Source organism: Xyrauchen texanus, chromosome 14, assembly GCF_025860055.1.
Source record: "Xyrauchen texanus isolate HMW12.3.18 chromosome 14, RBS_HiC_50CHRs, whole genome shotgun sequence".
Lineage (NCBI taxonomy): Eukaryota > Metazoa > Chordata > Actinopteri > Cypriniformes > Catostomidae > Xyrauchen > Xyrauchen texanus.
Genome location: NC_068289.1, coordinates 35,229,265 through 35,250,271, shown reverse-complemented (window position 1 = coordinate 35,250,271; position 21,007 = coordinate 35,229,265). Strand labels below are relative to the sequence as shown.

General features: G+C 39.9%; 1 protein-coding gene across 4 annotated transcripts in view; it reads left to right on the top strand.

Moving 5' to 3' along the window:
* Positions 1-21,007, top strand: part of LOC127655137 (semaphorin-5B-like) — a 231,780-nt gene that overhangs the window by 48,827 nt on the left and 161,946 nt on the right. For 3 of the 4 annotated variants that reach the window (XM_052142779.1, XM_052142776.1, XM_052142778.1), the window contains exon 2: positions 2,142-2,212. The exons of the other annotated variant lie outside the window; for it this stretch is intronic. The gene's annotated coding sequence lies outside the window, so the exon portion shown is untranslated. The remainder of the gene's footprint in view (positions 1-2,141; positions 2,213-21,007) is intronic. 4 annotated transcript variants of the gene reach the window in all.

The following is a 21,007-nucleotide window of genomic DNA, read 5'->3' as shown; positions in this document are numbered from 1 at the left end:
AGCTTTCACATTCTGTACAGTGAAAGTTAGTCCATACCAGCTGCCAGGGCCGAATCATGGTCCAAGTGAATCAAAAACACTTATACATCATTCAGAGTAGTTACTGAATTCATCTTACTGATGTGCAAGTTATGAATTTCATCATGTCCTACTCGAAATGATATAAGAACTATTACTGTGTAATACAATTTGTATTTTCGGCTCGTGAGACTTCAGACATTCCAGTTACTGACTGGTGGTTCATATGAAAATGTTTAGTTAAAGATGCTATTTTTTAGTAATGCATCTTAATTTTATAAAACAGTAAATTAATAAATTAAATATGTTGTCACATGTTTTGTTTCACATCTTTTAATTAATAAAAAGTCTATGTAAACATGCCTTTTAGGAGAATTGCATAACATTGATGTGTGACTTGTTATATCTATTGTCGAAATCTGAAATTATTAGTAAAACAGTTCTATCAGTAAAGACTTGCAAGACTTGCAGACTTGAGTGAAATTTAAGATGACATTTATTTGATGAATATAAAACAGAAAAGTAATGTCTGTCTTTGGCGTAGGCCCTGTCATGCGGTCCGAAGAAGTTGAACTCAGAACCGTCTTATCGTGCCGAAGATAGGAGACAGGGGCGAGGAGCCTACCCCCGTGCATGACGGGACTCAACCTGTGGTGGTGGGGAAGTGGTGGTTGCCATGTTAGCACACTAAAACAGCAATTTGATAGATTGTTAGCAGACTTATAAAGCAACGGCTTACATGTGATTGGCTGGGAATTACCCAGCTAATGGTGCGATGATGTACAGCTGCTAGTCTTCCCGCTAGAACTATGCTGTGCTTACATGTCAGCAAAAAGGATATAAGAATTGCATTCTTATTCATTAATTCTTCCTCAAAAGTACTAAAAGAATCGGTTGTGGTACTGTTATGTAACTGGATTTATTAAGAGGAATCAGAACCCCAATTGTTAAATTCCCAGGGATTCTCATGATGAGGGCCCCGGTATTTGGGTTTTACGGGTTTGGAGGCCCCTGGAAGTTGCTTAATAAAGACATAAAAAAAAAAATAATATAAAATTCTAGGCAGGAGAACGCAAATCAGTTGAGTGTCATAAAGGGTCTTGCGGAAGGGCTTTTATAGGAAGATGGACCACCTGTGGAATCTAAATATACTATGGTTGCTAGGCTTATGGCTGAAACTTCTGTGTTCCTTTAAGTGACCTTTTCAAGGCAGTTACTCTCAGTGGTTGTTAAATGATTTATTGAACTTGGCCTCAACACTCTAGTCAATCAGATCATAGGAGCAGGGTTCGTTGAAGGGCTTCATTATTTACTCCTTAATTACTCTGGCCCAGTCTCTCTCACTCTCTTTGCACTATACAATGCTGGACTAACCTTCACTAGATCCTCAGAGACTAGGAGAGTGCAAAGCCTAGTGCCTGGTTGGCAGAGGCTTATGAAGTCGGGTGGTCTCTTTCTGCTCTTTATAATCTTAATTAAGTCCTGGACAACAGTACTTTGCTCTTATCAGTAGAAACTAATGTTGTTTAAGCCGTGGGATACTGTAGGTAATTGTTTTAGGGGATGGAATTTTGACCAGCCCAGTACAGTACAAATCAAGTTAAGCAAGTCAGTATAATCACAAAATAAATGCAATCAGATGCACCCCCAACACCTAGCTTATTGAAAAGGGGTCAGTGTGGGTGTTTGGGAAACCTGTTTGAAAACATTATTATTCATTATTTTTGAATGATCAAATTCCATTTGGTGCTGCTAATAGTGCAGAAATAGAACTCTTAACCTTTTAAATATATAATTCAATATATTTATTGAAATCATTATTTAAATGTCAGGGGCCACAAGTACTGTAAATAATTTAGGTCATAAAGGTTCAGCACACACACACACACACACACACACACACACACACGGTTGCGAAACCCATTTTAGTAGCGGAGGCTTATGCGCTTTCTTATACGCCATTCCCAGTTCTCCCTTTCAACAGCATTCCAGGGCCTCAATTTCTATTCCACTGAGAGCATTAGTGATTTGTTTATGAGTGTTTGGGTAACACGCTCGTGCCTTTTCTCTTTCGGTTCACTAAATAAAAGTCTTATGTGCTTCCTCTTATTCTCTCTCTAAAGGCTACAGAAGGATTGCTATCCGTTTCAGCACAGCCCTGCAAACTCGAAGATGACGTGTTCGTTATGCCTGTGTAAGTAGTTTTTGTTTCTTTTACAGACTCTGTAGGACTTCATTATCCCAACACAACGTACAACAGAGTGAATGCAGCAGTATCACTTGCACATTCAAGAAATTTCACATTCAAAAAGTTTAATTTTGGGCTTGTTTTGTTTGTGGAACCTGAGTAAACTCCCTAACCAGCTAAAAAACTAAAACAAAAAACAAACATAAACCAGCGTTTGATTGTTTGTTGGTCTGAGTTGGTTAAGGTATAGGCTCAGCTTAGCAGAGCTGGTTTTCAGCTGGTTTAATCAGGCTGGAAGAGCTTAAGCTGGTTTAATCTGTTTTTTGTAGCATGGTTAGTTCTACCTGATGGACTTAACTTAGCATTGTTTAACAAGAACTTCAGTCTTCATGGAGAAGCTGCATGAGGCTCCCTCCTTTTCTCTTTCTTACTCTCTTTTGTCTTTTGTTTTTGTCACTCCTCCACTTCTCGCTCTCTGCTTCTCTGTCTCTGTTACTGTGGACAAAGTCAGGGAGCCTTTTAAGTCAGATCCCTTTATTCTATGTCAGAAATTGAGTGTTTTGAAAAGGAGCATTCTGGTGGAGAGAAAAGGACTGAAACTTTCATTGCAGCAATTTATAGAGTGGCACAGCCTGAGGCTCTTTTCTCATTCTTAAAAGAAACTGTAGGAGAGGCTGACATATTTAATTGGCTGTTTGTAAGCTAATTAAAGCTTGTATGTTGATGTGTTTGACAAATTACAAGGGCTTTTTTCATGTTCAACTTCTCTGAAAATAAATTTTGGAAGTCTGTATGAAAGTAGCAAATTCTATTGACATAGAAATCTCACTGAATATGATGTATGAATATGCACCTTTATCATTGTGTAATTGGTAAGGGAAGACGTAGTTCTTTGACTAATTTCCAAGATAAAAGAAAAATCATCAAGAATTTTAGGGGAAAAAATGTCCAGGTGAAAAAAGTCTCAGGATTGAAGATAAGGAATTGCCTTCAATGATGTCTGGACCACCAATGCTACTTTCCAACTCACCATTTTCTGTTATGGTCCAGCAGGGTTCAAGCAAGGTCCCCCAAGCACCTTCTAAAAAATTGCACTTCCTTTCTGCTGATGCAATATACATTTTCACTCTTACTCTACATTGCACCTTCTCCCAAAGTTTATCCTGCCAGTGACCTAAGCCCCACTAAATGTCATTATTTTTGCTGCTGCAGATTTGGTCTCAATCATATTGCCTTTCTGGGAAGAAGCTTCTTTTTATTTGTTTATGGCCCACAGTGACTGTTTAGTGAGGCCAGAAGCTGCTTGCGTTGTTTTAATTTCCACCCACCGTTGTTTGCATACTTTCGGTTCGGGATGACAATGAGCCGGAAGAAAACAAGCCCTTTTACGATATGAATAGAGTAGGAACTAGAATGGGACTCCTCATCTGTAAGCTCGCATTTAAGAGTCTGTTTCCCCATTGGCCCAAATTAAAGACATGCCATTATGTTTAGCAAATTACTATGTGGCCTTTGTGGTCCAGCCATGGTACATTAGTGTGCTTAAAGATGGTCTGGCTGTGCCCATTCACCTAACAAAGAGAGGGATCCCCTGGCAGATCCTTGGCTGGTCACACAGAGGAGCCATTCACACCAGGCAGAGGGGGCTGTACGGTAAAAAGCTCAGGCACAAGGCAGCCATCTGACAAACTTTCTCTAAAGTACTGGTTAAAGAACAGCCATTTCCTCAAATAAATCCAATTAAGAACTTAGATTTGACAGCAGTCCAGACAGAGAAGCAGAACATCTGCATTTAGTTGAAAATCTTTATGAAACCAGCCATGCTTAAGATGTTTTTCGTCTCTATTGAGGTGAAGAGGTGGAATTGCTTGGTTCTGGCTTTGTGTATTTTGGAATTTAGGGGTGGGGTAATACTGTAGCTGGACTCAATTACATTGAGAAGAATTGAGGTACCTCCCAATGGATTCTTACCGCACATTGTTTTGCTGAAGATTTAAGAACTATATCAATTACTCATGTTCAATGTTTTAATGACTCTCATTCCCTTGCTGTAATCGTATACATCTTAATTCTTAATTCTTGTAAATGACAAGATGCAACTATTCAGAGCCACACAGAATTTTCATCCTTGATGCAAACTCATAAATCAACCAAATTAAACACGATAAAGACTGCAAGATTTACACACTTGTTATTGTGTCACATAGTCTGAAAATATTATATTCTTGCAAGGGATCCTAGCAGGAGAGCTTGTGAAAGTATGAGGGAGCTAGAGTTGACTTCTCGAAAGCTGTTTTTACTTTTTCTAAGACTGTTTTCTTCTAAATATATAGAGTCCAGCTTCCAATCTTGTTGTAAATTTGCAACAGGGAGTGATGATGGGGACCAAGAGCCTGCAAATTGTGTATTGCTCTCAGGGTCATTAAGCTGTGTGGTCTGGGCCTGCAGCATCTTTTATCATCTGCTCTGGATCAGCAGGCATTAAACGGTAGCTAACTTTTTTTACTTCCCCATATCAAAAGATTAGCTGTCTACAGCTCATGAGTTCAGTTAATGCTTTTTGGGACTTGAGTAGTCATGAAAATATAAATCTACTCCCAAATTTCAGTTCCTTTATCATTGCGTACACCTTTCTTAAATCTTTCCATCCATCTTAATGAAGCCGACTGATTTCATTGTTTTATGTTGACTATAATAACAGAGGTAAAATAATTCGGCTCTAATTCAGTAGAGCTTGTGATTGCGTCTGTTACACATATTAATCCAGAAATTGGCAAAAATGGTTGCGTTCTCAGTATTTAAGGTGGTGTGAATATTTTTTGATAATGAAATACTTTCTTTTATCCCAGCTTAATATGCAGACACAACTATAAATAAACAATCCGTAAGTTGATTCGGCCCAGACGTGTAAATTCTGGCTCTGTTGGGCTTTCGAATCATTGTTCTGTTTGTCTGAACATCCCGACCAGTCTGCCACAGCAACATCGGCTCAGCCAATGGTGTGAGTTTATAGTGGGACTGTCTGTTTGGCTGACCAATGGAAAACATGAGGAGTGTTTGGGACACCTGTTTGAAAACAGTCAAATTCAATTTGGTGACACTAGTGGCGCAGAAAGCAAATACTTTACCTTTAGGCAAATGCAATGTAACTTTGACTATGGTAATATTTATGAGCATGTTTATGAATGTTTTTTATCGGGTTCAGTGGAGAAATCACTCAAAGTTTGTGAAATGTTTTCTGAAATTTATGTGGATGTGTGCCAAGGAAAAGGGTTGAGAAATGCATCCAGTAATTTGCTGCTGTGGGGAGGGGAGCTTGCTTTCTGGGTCATAATTCAGAAGTTAAACTCAGGAGAGCTAACTGTTTTCAGTCAGAGAAAAGATTTCAGCCTTATGGAAAATTATTTAATTTACAATTCACATCTTTCCAAAAATCTGTATTATCACCAAAGCTCTTTTGCTTGCCAAAAGTAATCACCCCAAAAATGTTATTGTCCACTCAAGGTGCCACCCCCAACATTCAAAAGTATGAATGCCCAAAGTTATAGTACTAAATCATAGTTTGGACCTTCAGTAAAACTGATATGTCTCACAGCTATTAGCATCAACACTGTACATGGTGGAGTCGCATGGCGCAATGTGAGGGTTGGACATGTAAATGGCGAGCTCTGCGCACTTTGCTAGTTTTCAATAGTTTTTGTGTCATAAACCGGTGAGATTTGATATACCCTGTTCCATAACTTTTCTGTGAAGACAATTTGTCAAATAATTCAAAATCATCGGGCTCTGGAGACATTAACAGACACTTACGTGCTCAAGCTGATACCCTTGATAGGGCCGCAGACTGAATCATAACTGGCGAAACAACGTCCGAATTGTTGGAATTCCTGAGAAAGAAAAAGGCAGAGATATGGTGAAATTCCTAGACGAGCTCTTCCAGAGTCTGCTTGACATAACAGGCCATAAGCTGGAAATCGAACGAGCTCACAGAGATCCGGCTCGGAGATCTACTGAGGGAGACAGGCCCCAATCAATTCTGGCCAAATTTCTGAGATAATTCGATAAAGATCTTGTGTTACTCAAGGCGAGGAGTAAAGGAAGGCTTTCTTGGAAGAACCACAGCATTTTCTTGTTCCTAGACTTTGCGAATTTGAAAGGGAGAAACATTATTGATTCAAGGAATCCAAGAAACACTTACATCAACGGAATTTTGCTTTTGCACTGATGTTCCCAGCCAATTTGAGAATAGATACTAAGGATAGCCACAAAATATTTACAGTACATGCCCACAGCAAGCGATGTCCTTCATAAAGTCAGTGGAATGCGTAAATCATTGTGTAATGCTTTTTCTGCAGCCGAGTGGACAAGACTCACTGAACATTCACATGACTGTCCGAGGAAACTGAACACCTTTTTGTTTCTTTTCATGCTGGTTATGTCTAGCGGCTGGAGTTTTCTTTCTGGAATAACACTCCATCGGGACAGTATGTGGAAGAATTTGCACATTCTTTGTGCTAATGGTGTTTGTTTTGTGGAATATTTCTTTCAAATCATTAGAGTGATTAGGGCATGTGTTAAACTCATGTAACAGCCAAATGGGCTGGCTCACTGATCATTTGTTTGACTGCCTAAGGAAACTTTTTTTTTTGGAACTGGTTCCACAAAAGTTGTATTTGGCTAATATTTATGCACCTAACGCTGATGATCAGAGATTTTATAGATTGTGAAGGGATGCTGCCAGCTGCTGGCACCCCTCATGATATAATATTGTGAGGAGACTTTAATCTTTTGATGGACTCAGTCCTTGATCATAGTGAAGCAAAAGTGTGTAACCCCCCAAGAGCAACATTAACACTTCACAGGATGTGTAAAAATCTTGGTTTTACAGATATTTGTAGATTTTGAACCCATCTGGTAGGGACTATAATTTTTTTTTTCATCAGTCCATAATTTATTTGATATCTAAATCCCTAATTTACTGTGTTGTTGATTGTTCATTTGGAAACATTTTAGTCTCAGATCACGCCCTGGTGAGTTTAGATGTGTTGCCACATAAGGAGAAAAAAAAGAATATAGTTGGCACTTTAATGTATCCCTTTTGCAAAATCCTAAATTCCAACAAATGCTAAAGGCTGAAATTAATGTCTTTATGGAGACCAACTGGATCTCAGTAGCCTCTGTGGGTGTGGCTTCGGAGTCACCTAAGGTGGTTCTTGGGGTTGGATCAAACAGTATGCCTCATTCATCAAAATATCCAAAGCATGGGAACTCGTGGAGTTGGAAGGGAATATTAAAAGTGCCGATGCAGAGCTGAAGTGCCTTGTGTCATCTGAAGGTCTCTTTGTCTACTGATGAAGGCATCAGAAACTTTGTGTAACCATTAGAACTGGACAAACGAGCAAAAACCCTACAGGCAAGTTTCCTGGGCCAGACGGCTTTGCCGTGGAATTTTTTAGATCTTATGCTACAGAACTGGCTCCACTTTTGCTGGAAGTTTATACAGAATCATTAAAGAATGGAAAGCTTCTGCCAACCATGACAGAAGCCCGGATCAGTATGATTCTTAAAAAGGACTATCCAATTTCCCTAATCCAGCTAGACGTATGGATTAAGATGCTTTATAGAGACCCGGTAGCGGCGGTCAAACAAATGGATTAATTTCAGATTATTTTACTCTGGACAAGGACACCTGGTGGGGTTGCCGTCTTTCCCCATTATTGTTCTGTTTTGCCCTGGAACCATTAGCAGCCGTGATAAGAAAGAAAGATGATTTGTCCAGGGGTGGTGGTGGAAGGATTGGTGCATAAGTTTTGCTTAACGCAGATTATATATTATTATTCAACCCCACTAAATCTATGCCTTGCCTTTTTTTTTGTGTGTGTGTGTGTGTTATTATGTGTGACCATAGGAGTGTTCATTGGAGGTCAGGGTGGGTGAACGGGGAGGGATATTAGTGGGGGTTGAATGTTAAATTTTGATTCGTTGTATATGTGTTGGGTTTTTCTTTGTTGTGCATATATGAATCAATAAAAAATGTTCATTGGCAAAAAAAATAAAATACTGTACAGTACATGGTGACTTCTAGTCTGGGTCAGCTCTCTGTTTAAAGAGGATTAGAAGGCGTACACAGGACGTGTTGCTCCTTTTAAAACCAACTGGGTGGAATACAGTTGAATGGAACAGACCACAGGGGTCTCAAGATTTGTTTGTAAAAGTTGAATTGTTTTTAATTTGCCACACCATATTAAAAATATGACTCTCATGGCATGAGATGTGATGTAACGGCCAAAGACGTCCATATGAAGCCTATTATCAGGGATTTTGGTTTATGCTTTATGCCACTCTTGAAAGACATGGTTCAATTGTACTGTTTGGTATGTTCAGAGGTTGTTACTGCTTTTTTTCCTTCCAGAATTAGAATTGCTGGATTGTTCTGGTCTGGTGCCAAAAGACAGTAGCAATGCTTCACCAACAAAACGTAACGTATTTCTGGTGAAGATGGCAGATTGAGGAAATTTTGCTGGTTAAGCTAGTAAAGAAACCTAAACACCTGGACCCCACCAGACCAGCATCACTTCCGAGAAACCAGCTTAAACCAACCACAGCTGTCATACTTGTTTTGGTCTGGCTGGTCTGTTGACTGGTTTTAGAGGGATTTTGGGTAGTTTTCCACTGAACCAGCTGAACACCAGCTTGGCACGTTTGGGAGACCAGTTAGACCAGGCTACGCCAGCTAAGACCAGCAAGTTTAGACTGGTTGAAGATTGATTTTTAAAGCAGGAATCCCATGGTTTGCACCAAAATATGCTTGTCTCCTCAACAGGTTTATCTGCCCAATGCTACAAGTTCAAAGAAAGCCTCTTTACAGTTCTTAGAAATTGAACAAGCCATCAAATACCCACACAATCCTGTTTTTCTGCTTAATGATTCAGAAAGGGGATTTAGAGCGACAAGCTTTTGGAAAACGTCCAGTGGTTTACGCCTCTTTGATAAAGATGAAAAAAGTAGGAAGCAGAAAGAGACAGTGGGCAGTATCCTGTTATTTTAGAATCCTAATGAAAATGCCACTAAAGATCCCTTTTAATGTCGGATAAGAGGCAAAGATTGGAATTTAAATAAGTGAATTATGCTCCTAATTTACAGTCCACTTCATGATTGGTGCCTCTGTCAGGTACACAACTGAAGCACAATATTTAACACTTTCTCTACATACATTCAATCATAGCCCTATATTCAGATTAGAAAGGGAAATTACATATTTTCAACCTTGTTCTCCTGCAGCACTCACTCTTTGTATGAAAGGAACTCATCAAGGCATTACTTTCAGAAATTGGAATGATAATGAATTATCCCTGTGGTTGTCATGAAGCCCCATAAGTGGAGGTGAAGAGCTCTTAAGCAGACTGTGAATTTCCTGAATCTATTTTTATTTGGAGATTTTTGTAGTCATCCTTAGACATGTCTCTGTAAAGTGAGCTTGAACAGGAAAGGGAGGTAGTCTTAAAAGATTCATGATGGGATCTGAGGCCATTTGTTGTGTTGCCTTTGTTCCTGAAGTGTGGCATACACAAGCAGATATTTTGTGCATGGAGACAATGACTGCAATGCATCTGATTATATTAAGTCCTAACCAACCTAACCGCTTCCTAACCAGACGCAATGCAATACGGCAATATTCATACACTAAAATTATTATAAATGACAATAAAAGCAGATGTATAATCAGTCAGATGAAATAGTCTGATTCTGAAACTGTTTATTGAACGTACCTCTTTTTCTCACTGAAGCTGCTTATGGACATACTCTGCGCTGATCTGTCCATTGAGTCGTGCTGACTGAAAGAGCTGTTTCCTTTCTCTTTTGAACGTTTGCCATTTGATATTTCTCATGCGCAACAAAAAAAATGACAGCGATCTGTTAGATTAATCGTACTGTTTGAAAAATTTGTCACAAAATGCATGAGCCAACTATAATTTATATAAATAAATAAAATCAGAATGAGTTTTATTTATACCGTGAGTCTGTTAAATGCTTGATTCTGATTGGTTCACGGATGTTCTAAGGTGTGCAATTATTTTATAATTATTAAACGCACGGCTATGAAGTAGTTCCAGGTCTTGACCGGATAACGTTTCCATAATCACTTCGCCAAATTGTTTCAGTTATTTAAAGAGCCCTACTGGCTACCACAACAAAATAATAAATTAAAACAAAGACATCGGTTAAAGTAAATCGGTTAAGAACGTCAAACAATGTCTAAAATATCCTACATTTATTTCAGTTTCGGTTAAAGAAAGCCCTCGCACTCCCTCGTCTCACACACACACACACACACAGAGAGAGAGACTTGAGTCGCGACCAACAAGAGCCTCAAAGTCAGCGCCTCCGGTAAGTCAGTGGGATTGTAAACAGTTGTTTAGCAATGGAAAAGCTGTACAAGAATGGCGACACTTGGCGAGACTTAAACATACACTTTGGCAATTTGAAGCAATGTTATTCCTGACGTGAACCACTTTAAACACAGGCAGTTCATCTAGCGATCTCTCTCTCTCTGCTCTCTCTCTCTCTCTCTCTCTCTCTCTCTCTCTCTCTCAAGCACACACACTCACACACACACACACACAAACACACACACACATATGATCCATCATTAATTATTCCATACTTATTTTTTTTATTAGAAATTTGAAGTAAACCAAAAATCCTTTATTAATAATTGCAAATTTATGTCTGCTTTGAGCTTACAAAAGTAAAGGTTAAAACATAATTTTAACAAGCTTTCCCTTTTCTTCCCATATATAAAGTATGTTATTCGATTCTCAGAAGTTCTTCTCTTTATTTACTGGTACAAAGCCTGGTCATGATTTACAACTTCTGTAAAAAGATATCTTGCTGTGAAATGATCTACCAATTAAAAAGGAAGCAGGCATTTTTATTTTTCCTGTTAATTAAGCTGAACTAAAATACATTATTATGATGTACTTTCCATCTAAGTTACAGTAGCAGCAGCAGTTATGACTGATTTATTCCTTGTAATATTAATTGTCCTTTGTCCTCACCTGTAAAAAGTGTCAATAACATCATTAAAAGTTGATGACAGTTCATCTAAAAATGAAAACTATGTCATCATTTACCTCATGTCCTCATGTCACCCTCATGTTGTTCCAAACTCATATGACTGACTGACTTATGTAAACTCAAAAGACAATGTTACACAGAATGTTCAGAAAGCCTCAGTCACCATTTACTTTCATTTAATGGAAAAAAGATGCAATGAAAGTGAATGGTGACTAAGATGAGGATTTTGCCTAAAATATTATTTTGTGTTCAATGATGGAAGAAAGAAAGTCATACGTGTTCAGAACAGCATGAGGTAGAGTAGATGATGACAGAATTTTCATTTTTGGGTGAACTAAAGCTTCAAGATGCTACATTACATACAACTATCCCTTTAAGGTGCTTACATTTTCAGTTAAATTACTTTAAAACCCCAAGGACATCATCATAATGACAATTATGTGTTTGACTACAATAGTCTGCTGGTTGTCAAACGTGTATGTAAAATTTGGAACTGACAGCTGCTAAAAGCAGATAAGCATTCCTAATTCTCTTCACAGTTGAATGAACCTTATAGCTGGGTGGTTCTCCACAAACCACTTGCTTGCTATTAAAAACTGGCTATTAATTGCTCTACCCATATGTTTCTATGCCGCTTGTCTCTTTCTTTTGCATTTTTTCATTTTGGCTGAACATAAGAGATCTGTCCAGAATACGTAAATCCTCTGAAAATTAACCGTCTGACTGTTTTGATTTAAATGCCTCGTAAAAATTTCATTCACTCAAAGCAACTGCCAAGTAACTCAATACTTCCTGCTTCAGGGGAATGTGCACCCCACAACACATCCCCTAAAACTCTGTAAAATATTACCTTGTCTGGGAGGGCCGTTGTTCACCTTAAGTGTTTTAGCCCCTCTCTTCACTGTGTTGACAGTATTGAGTACAGAAGGAAATACAGGGATTGATTCCACTTGTCAGTGGCTAGTGATGAACCTCAAACTGCTGTGTGAGTGTGTGTGGGCGTAATAAGGAGAGGTAATAAGGATGACCTTAGCAATAAATGGATACATTAAAGCAGCCCAAAAAGGAAAATTCTGCCATTATTTACTCACCCTTATGCTGTTACAAACTCATAAGCTGTTTTTCACAAAAGGACAATTTTTGCAGAATCCCTCAGACTTCTTAGCGAGCATGTGCTAGGCAAGGCAAGGCAAGGCAAGTTTATTTATATAGCACATTTCATACACAATGGTAATTCAAAGTGCTTTACATAGAAGAGATTAAAATAAGAATAAAAAAATAAGAATAATTGAAACAGTTTAGAATAAAATAAAATACAGTACAAACAGTCGGACACACAGTGGCACAGTGCTCATTCAGTAAATGCACAGCTAAACAGATGTGTTTTGAGTCTGGATTTGAAAGTGACTAATGTAGGAGCACATCTGATCTCTTCTGGAAGCTGGTTCCAGCTGCAGCTGGCATAATAGCTAAAAGCAGATTCTCCTTGCTTAGAGTTAACCCTTGGTATTTCTAGCTGATGTGATCCTAATGATCTGAGTGATCTGTTGGGTTTATATTCAGTGAGCATATCTGCAATATATTGAGGTCCTAGCCCATTGAGTGATTTATATACCAGTAATAATACTTTAAAATCAATCCTAAATGTAACTGGGAGCCAGTGTAAAGACCTGAGGACTGGTGTGATATGTTCATATTTTCTGGTTCTGCTCAGAATCCTGGCAGCAGCGTTCTGTATGAGCTGCAACTGTCTTATGGTCTTTTTGGGAAGGCCAGTGAGGAGTCCATTACAATAATCCACCCTGCTGGTAATGAAAGCATGCACAAGTTTCTCTAGGTCTTGACTGGAAACAAAGCATCTAATTCTTGCAATATTTTTCAGATGATAGTCTGCTGATTTAGTTATTGCTTTGACATGACTACTGAAACTAAGGTCTGACTGTAGAGACACACCAAGATTCCTGACTTGATTTTTAGTTGTTTGACCCCTAGCGTCAAGGTATGCATTCACCTTGAGAACGTCATCTTTGTTTCCAAACACAATGACTTCAGTTTTGGCACATCCAACTGTTTAATTCATCAATGCATTGGCACATGGGTCTGTAATTGTTAGGTGATAGGGCTAAGTAGATCTGTGTGTCGTCTGCATAGCTGTTGTAAGCAATTTGGTTCTTTCTCATTATTTGGCTCATTGGGAGCATATACAGGTTGAACAGGAGTGGCGCAAGAATTGCTAATGCTAATGTGATATATTCCAGTGCATTGTCTTCTGAAGCCAGTTGATAGCTTTGTGTGAGGAACAGAATTACATTTCCATAATCATTCACTGGAAATCTTCCCCTTAGCTTTGAATTTTTATTAGTGTCTGTGTTACGATTGAAATACAGTCATTGAAGAAATATAAACAAGATGCCCCAGTTCTGATATGCTGAATAGAGAATGAGACTTCAGAGCTGGAATGTTGGGTAATATCTGAATAACAACTTTGCCATTGTATGGTTTCAGAGGACTTAGAACATAGTGCAAGAGTTGTATGAACTACTTTAGTGGTGCTTAAATTATGTTTTTTTTGTTTTGTTTTTGTGGCTTGACAGATGGCCACTATAAATTGTTGTGTTATTGAATGGGAATTATTCAAAAAATTTCTGCTTTCTGTATTGAGGGAGAGTCAATTATGACAGAACCTTCTTTTATAGGTAACTATTCTTTTAAAGGGGTCATGTAATGCTATTTTTTTTACAGTTATATTATCTTCCCTGGGGTCCACTGGTAATGTTAGTAATGTTTATTTTGCATTATAACATTCATAATTTTGTAATATAAGATCATTTTCCAACCCTCTCTCTAGACCTCTGTATGAAACTCTTGGTGTTGGCATATGCAAGAGTCACGTCACGTCAAAAGCAAAAGAAACCATTATAATTAATGATGCTGTCTACCATGGAGTTGTTTGTTGCGGCGGGTTTAGAAAGTTAGTGTCAACGCTTCCAGTGTAGACAGCCTCAAGCCGTTGCATTGCGTCAATGGTTTATAACTGTCCCCTTTAACCTTATGTCCTACTGTCTCTCTCTCAGTTTATGAACTGAAGCACCAATGGGTGAGCCCAAGGGTGCAATGATGTGAAGTAGGCGTTGATGTTTTTTCGCTGTAGAGGTAGTCATGAATTCAATGTACCTCATGTGATGCAGGGTAGTCGTGGAAGTAGAGAACGAGGAATTTTTTGCTGCTTGGTTTCAATAAATGCTTTTTTTTTGCATTGTTTTGAGTTCTGAAAAGTGTGTTTTTATTGTAGAAAGTTCTCTTATATGCCAAAATATCAAGGAAAATTTGATTCCTCATGAACCCTTTAAAAGAAATGACTCACCATGCTCACCATGGAGTTTGCCTAGATTATGTTTAGTATTATTATTAAGTAGGTGAAAGTGAAAGACAAATCACTTTAATTTATTATTTATAGATTGTTAAGTAGGTGAAAGTGAAAGACAAATCACTTTAATTTATTCTTTGTAGACTGTTGGCACCATTTATATTATGGAAAAGAATAAAATGGTCTTCCATTGTGAGTTACATTGACTTTGGGGACCTTTTGACAGCTTGAGTAGCTATCTAATTGACAGGATTGCCAGCATTACTTGAAAATTACCCCAAGTAATCCTGTTGGCGGTTTTCTTTTTGAGACTGCACTGTGTGCATGTGAATTCAATCAACAGAGAACCACAAGAAATGTGTATGAGTGGATGTAAACTTATAGTAGCTTTGAGCTGTAACTCAGTCCACTGAGCCGCCGGCAACGCGTGTTTGGACTCTCCACGACTTCCTGGAGGCGATCTTAGTGGTCTGCGGCTCGCCTGCCCCGGCCTGCGGGCCAGAGCCCACACCTGCCCCGGTCAGCGAGCCTGAAGCCACGCTGACCAGGAACAGCATTCAAGCGTCGCCTAGAGGCCTCTGCCCTTCCCCTCTAGGGCTCCGCCTCAAGTCTCTCGAGCTTCCCAGAGCTCCGCCTCTCGAGCTTCCCAGTGCTCCGCCTTCTGAGCTTCCCGAGCTTTCCAGAGCTCCGCCTTCCGTGCTTTCCAGAGCTCCGCCTTCTGCGCTTTCCAGAGCTCCGCCTTCTGCGCTTTCCAGAGCCCCGCCTTCCGAGCTTTCCAGAGCTCCGCCTCACAGGGCTCCGCCCCTAAATCCTCTCGAGCCTCCCAGGGCTCCGCCCCCCGAGATTTATAGAGCTCCGCCTCCCGAGCTTCCCAGGGCTCCGCCCCTCAAGCCTCTCGAGCCTCCCAGGGCTCCACCTCTCAAGCCTCTCGAGCCTTCCAGGGCTCCGCCTCTCAAGCCCTCCAGGACTCTGCCCCTCAAGTCTCTCGAGCCTCCTGGCAGCTCTTCTCCCGAGCCTCTCGCTCTGCTCCCAGAGACTCTAAGCCTCATATGGCACCACCTTCCTCGCTCGCCTCCTGAGCCTTCCGCCCACCTCCAGAGCCTTCCAGGCCTCGCCTCCAGAGCCTCCTGCGGCGCCACCTCCATCAGCTCCGCCTCCAGAGCCTTCCAGGCCTCCGCCTTTAAAGCCTCCTACGGCGCCACCTCCCTCGGCTCTGCCTCCAGAGCCTTCCAGGGCTTCGCCTCTAGAGCCTCCTACGGCGCCACCTTCATCGGCTCCACCTCCTGAGGCTCCCACGGCTCTGTCTCCTGAGCCTCCCACGGCTCCACCTCCTGAGCCTCCCATGGCTCTGCCTCCCGAGCATCCCACGGCTCCGCCACCTGAGCCCCCCAAACCTTCCTCGGCTCCGCCTGCTGAGCCTCCCATGGCTCTGCCTTCCGAGCATTCCTCGGCTCCACCTCCTGAGCCCCCTACGGCTCTGCCCCTAGAGACCACAGAGCATCCCACGGCTCCGCCTCCTGATCCTCCAGAGCTTTCCATGGTTCCGCCTCCCTCAGCTTCGCCTCCAGAGCCCCTCTCCGCTCCGCCTCCAGGACCTGTCCCTGTCCTGAGGCTGCCTCCCAGGCCTCCAGGACCGGCCCCTGTCCTTCGACTGCCTCCGAGGCCCCCCCAAACCTGTCCTTGCCCTGTGGCCAGCCCCCAGGCCTCCTGAACCTATCCTTGCCCTATGGCCTCTTCCCTGGCCTCCTGACTCTCCTGTCCCTGTCCTGTGGCCACCGCCCTGGCCTCCTGTCCCAGTCCTGCGGCCACCTCCCAGGCCGCCTGACCCTATGCCCGTTCTATGGCCGCCTCCTGAACTAGTCCCTGTCCAGTGGTCACCTTCAAGGCCCCTTGACCCAGTCCTTGTCCTACGGCCGCCTTCCAGGCCCCCTGACCCAGTCTCTGCCCTATGGCTGCTTCCCAGACCCCCCCGACCCGGTCTGCCCTCTGTGCCCCCTTGGACTTCCCGCCTGCCCTCTGTGTCCCCTTGGACTTCCTGCCTGCCCTCTGTGCCCCCTTGGACTTCCTGCCTGCCCTCTGTGCCCCCTTGGACTGCCTTTTGCTCTGCCCTCTGCACCCCCGTCTGGCCTGCCTGCTCCTGGTGCCTCCTTTATTTCTCTTTTTTAGGATCGTCTGGAATCCGATCTTTTGAGGGGGCTCTGTTATGTATACCTTGTCTTGTCTTTCTGTTGCCCTTCGTTTGTCATTTTTGTCACTTTTGTAGTTCCTTAGTTTTCACTTTTGTCACCCTTATAGCTCCATAGTCGTCTTGTTAGCCCTTGTGTTCCCTGTTCATTGTTTTCACCTGCCCTCGTTAGTTTCCCATTGGTTTCTGTTTATCACCTTGTCATCTTGTTTGAGTTCTGTTTGTTCATTGGCTCCCATTTTCCCATGTCCATGTATTTTAACCCGGTTGTTTTCACTCCCCTCTGTCAATCGTTGAATGTTGTCATGACTGGTATGTGTTCCCTGCCAGAGTTCTCAGTTTTATTTCATTGTGTTTAGTTTCCTGTTTTCCCATTGTGGTTGTTTCTTTTGTGTTTATTTGTTTGTTTATTTAATAAAGTAGTTGCATTTGGATCCTCTCTCCTCGTCTGCCTTCGGTGCCTACGTTCGTTACACATAGCATGGAGGTGCCAACTTGCCTAGATCCTTATCAGTCTTTCCCATAGACAAAGTATACTGTTGGGGTATTTCCCCCTGACATTAGAATTTTTTGTTACCCCAAAAGCATTTTTGAAAGTAATAAATACAATTCATACCATACATGTTATATACTGTACGTAAACATGACCTACACAGAGGTTTTTGAATGTTGCACTGCTTGCTGTTTTTTTCAGCATCATGCACGGGAGTGGTACATTTTGTGGTACATTAGATGCATTTTAAGTTAAAAAGGACTTCAACTATTAAAAATGCTTCTTGAGAGACCTGCATCAGACCTCACCCAAAATAAGTGAACATATAAGCAATTATTTTCTTTTCCCATGTGGGGGAATTATCAGCAAATATATCATAACAAGTATTAGGGATGCACCGATATGGAATTTCAATCGATAATTCAAAACTTATGGTGGCCGATACAATACCACTATTTAAAAATGTTTTTGTCATTTAAAAGCTTGGAATTTGGACTTGCTGCTATTTAAGGTTTGGCAGATGTAACGTGAACCAGAAATGTGCCTATATTACAGATGAATGCTGATTTGAAGGAGAATAAATGAAAATACACTTGCATAAATTGTAGGGTGCCCATTTTGTGAGTGTTTACAGTAATCCTGATGCCTGGTTCACAGAGAGAATTATGAACTTCAAACAGCTGTGAAAATGCATTAAACCAAAACGAGGTGATAACAGCATGTAAAGAACATTAAATAACAAAACACACACTGCAAACCCTAATCTCTATAGACATGGTGTAATATTTATGATAGCAGCCAGACTGTGTGTGATTATGTGTGTTATGTATGTGTGCTTATGCGCCTCTCATTCACAGACGCTTGTTACGGTGCTCATCTGTGACAGTTCCACTGTACAACTTATGAAATGTGAACACAACAGTCATAATGGGAATAGGTAACATCATTCAGATCGAGTAGTCATGAGTTATAACGTTAGAAGTCTGGTAAAATACAACAAGCACTTTCGTTTCATTCACAAACTAATGTTTTTCTCCATCTCGTATCAAGTTTGTCAAGATCTATATGATCTGTGTTAGGTTGTTTTGGGGCTTGTTTTAATCACAATGCTGTGCTGCAAGTAACAATGTGCAATTTTCCACTTTCTATTTATGTTTCATTAAGTAATAAGTGAAAATGGTCGCCCCCAAGTAACATACATACATACATACATACATGTATTTGTTGCGTTTTCGTTTATTGCCTAGTGCACTCACACTGTCGATTGAGGCTGCATGAGTCTGAGCCTGAATGAAAGACGTCGCAGGTAGTTCGAGATTCTCAGCCACAAGCAAATAGATCGTAACAAATTATCGGTGAAAATAACTGAGGTAATTCCATTATTGGTGCGATAATAATATTTTGATTTTACAGGTTAATATATAACTGGTAAAGATATAGGCTGCTGATATATCTTGCATCCCGTAAGTATAGTATTCAGTAGCATATTTAAAATAAAGTTTTTTCAATAAATAGATTCTTAATATGAAATATATACCCAATATATATATATATATAAAAATACATCAGGCCATCTAAAATCGCAAATAGCCAAAATCTCTCTCTCCTGAATACATGCACACAGCACTTCATCATGTCACAGGCTACATCCATAACTTGTAATTATACAAAGAAATATGTTATGTAGTGGTTTCCTTTAAGATAAAAGCACATGCTTATCAGATGCTTAAAAAGAGTGAAGCCCCATTTTTTGGGCAACAGGATGTGGTGTAATTCTGAAAATGTATTGTGATAAACCCTTTGGTTTTTAGTATCATTGAAAAATTATCGTAACAAAATTATCCGGTTATTAACCGGTTACCAGCTTTTAAAATAAACATGTTCACTTTCCGATTTTCGGTTACGCTCTGCAAAAAACTTCATTGGTTTTTTGTTTTTGTTCTTTGAATCGTTTTGAGTCCCTGGCCTGAATAGTCCCCCAGAGTTTTGTTTTACTTAGCTGCAGTGCAAAGAAGAAATTACAGCATAAAATGACACATAAATTACAACCGTACATAACCTAGCAAGATTAAAAGTTTAATTTGCAATGGACTGAATGAAAACTTTAGTGGTAAGTGTGCTATGGCTAGCACCAACTTTCTTGTCTTTTATAAAATCAGGACTACTGGGGAACATTACATCACCAAATTAATTTTCATGAGTCTTTATTGTGCCTGCCCCACTTTTGTGCCATTTTCTAGAATTTTCTATGGTTCCAGCCTGCCCAGCACATTTGCATAACTTTATTATCCCGTATAACGCTGTGTGAATCAAATATGATACACAATGTTTGACGACTCCTGTTTCACTCTCTGTTCAAGCTGATGAGCCAAACAAAAAATGGTATGTAAGTTTCACATGCTTTTGGCACAATCTAGTGGTTATTTGTGAAAAAATTGGTGTCAATGTTTATATCAATATATTTAAAATAGTGGCTGACTTGCGTGAAAAGTGACTCTTATGTTGGGATAAATGACAGCTTATTAAATTAAAAGAGACAGTAATTATTATATTGAATTTGCTGAATATAAGCAATTTGTACTTTGATAAAATTGACAATTTCCCTTTTTTAAATGTAAATATACTGTTTTATACAGGTGCATAAAATACATATGATAAAAACTGTTTATTGAAAAAAATATCTTTTATTCATATTGTATTTGATGTGCTGAATTGAACTGTGATACATTTCAATCCATATTTATAGACCAAGGAGAGGAAGTTGTCATGACCAAACTCTCAAAGATTTGGTATCTCTGAAAAGCCCAGGGAGTCCTCTGATAATACCCAAAGATTTAGAGTATATGGGCTAAGAAAAACTTAAATAAAAAATGTCCTACACAAAAATGAATTGCTGGGTTTAAGGAGGATAACGACTTTTAAAAACGAATGTATCAAATATGATACATAAAAAAAAACATGCGATTTTCTTTTTTCTTTTTCTCTTTTTTCTAATGGTACTAAAAACAGTTTAATATCGAAAACATTTAAATATTCTGACAATTCTTTCATATGCCAGGCTTTACAGGGTTAATTTTTAGACAGTGTCTTGTCTTTCACCATATTTTCTACTATGATTTGTGCAATCAATCTCAGTTTGCACTGAAATATTACCTTACTTTGATGTTTGTAATGAGTAAGTGGTTTGCAGACTTTTGGGAAACACACAATAAATGGTTTCCGCTAACTCGGCAGAAACATTATTCTCCCCATCAGCACTTCTATGTCATGCTCCCAGTTGACCAGGGCTCCAGGCTAAAAAAAATTACTTAGGAGCCATTGGCTCCTATACTGAAACATTAAGGAGCCAAATGGCTGTTTTTTTTCTCACCAAATCACAGAATTGCTCGATTTAGATTACTGTTCAGAAACAAGATAGAAGCTGAAGTAAGAAGAAGATAAGATATAAATATAAGAGATAAAATATTTTTTCATGTAAATCTTCTGAATCTATATTACAGATAATTACATAAAGTATTGTAGGCACATAGTAGTGTGTTGCCTTCTTGAGCATCAGTTCATTTTTGCACCTTGTCTTATAGTTGTGTACATATCCCTCAATTTACTAAGTGTAAAAAAAAATTATTAAATATTGCCTTAGTCTTTCTTTACAGTTACTGTATGGCCCAGACACAAAGA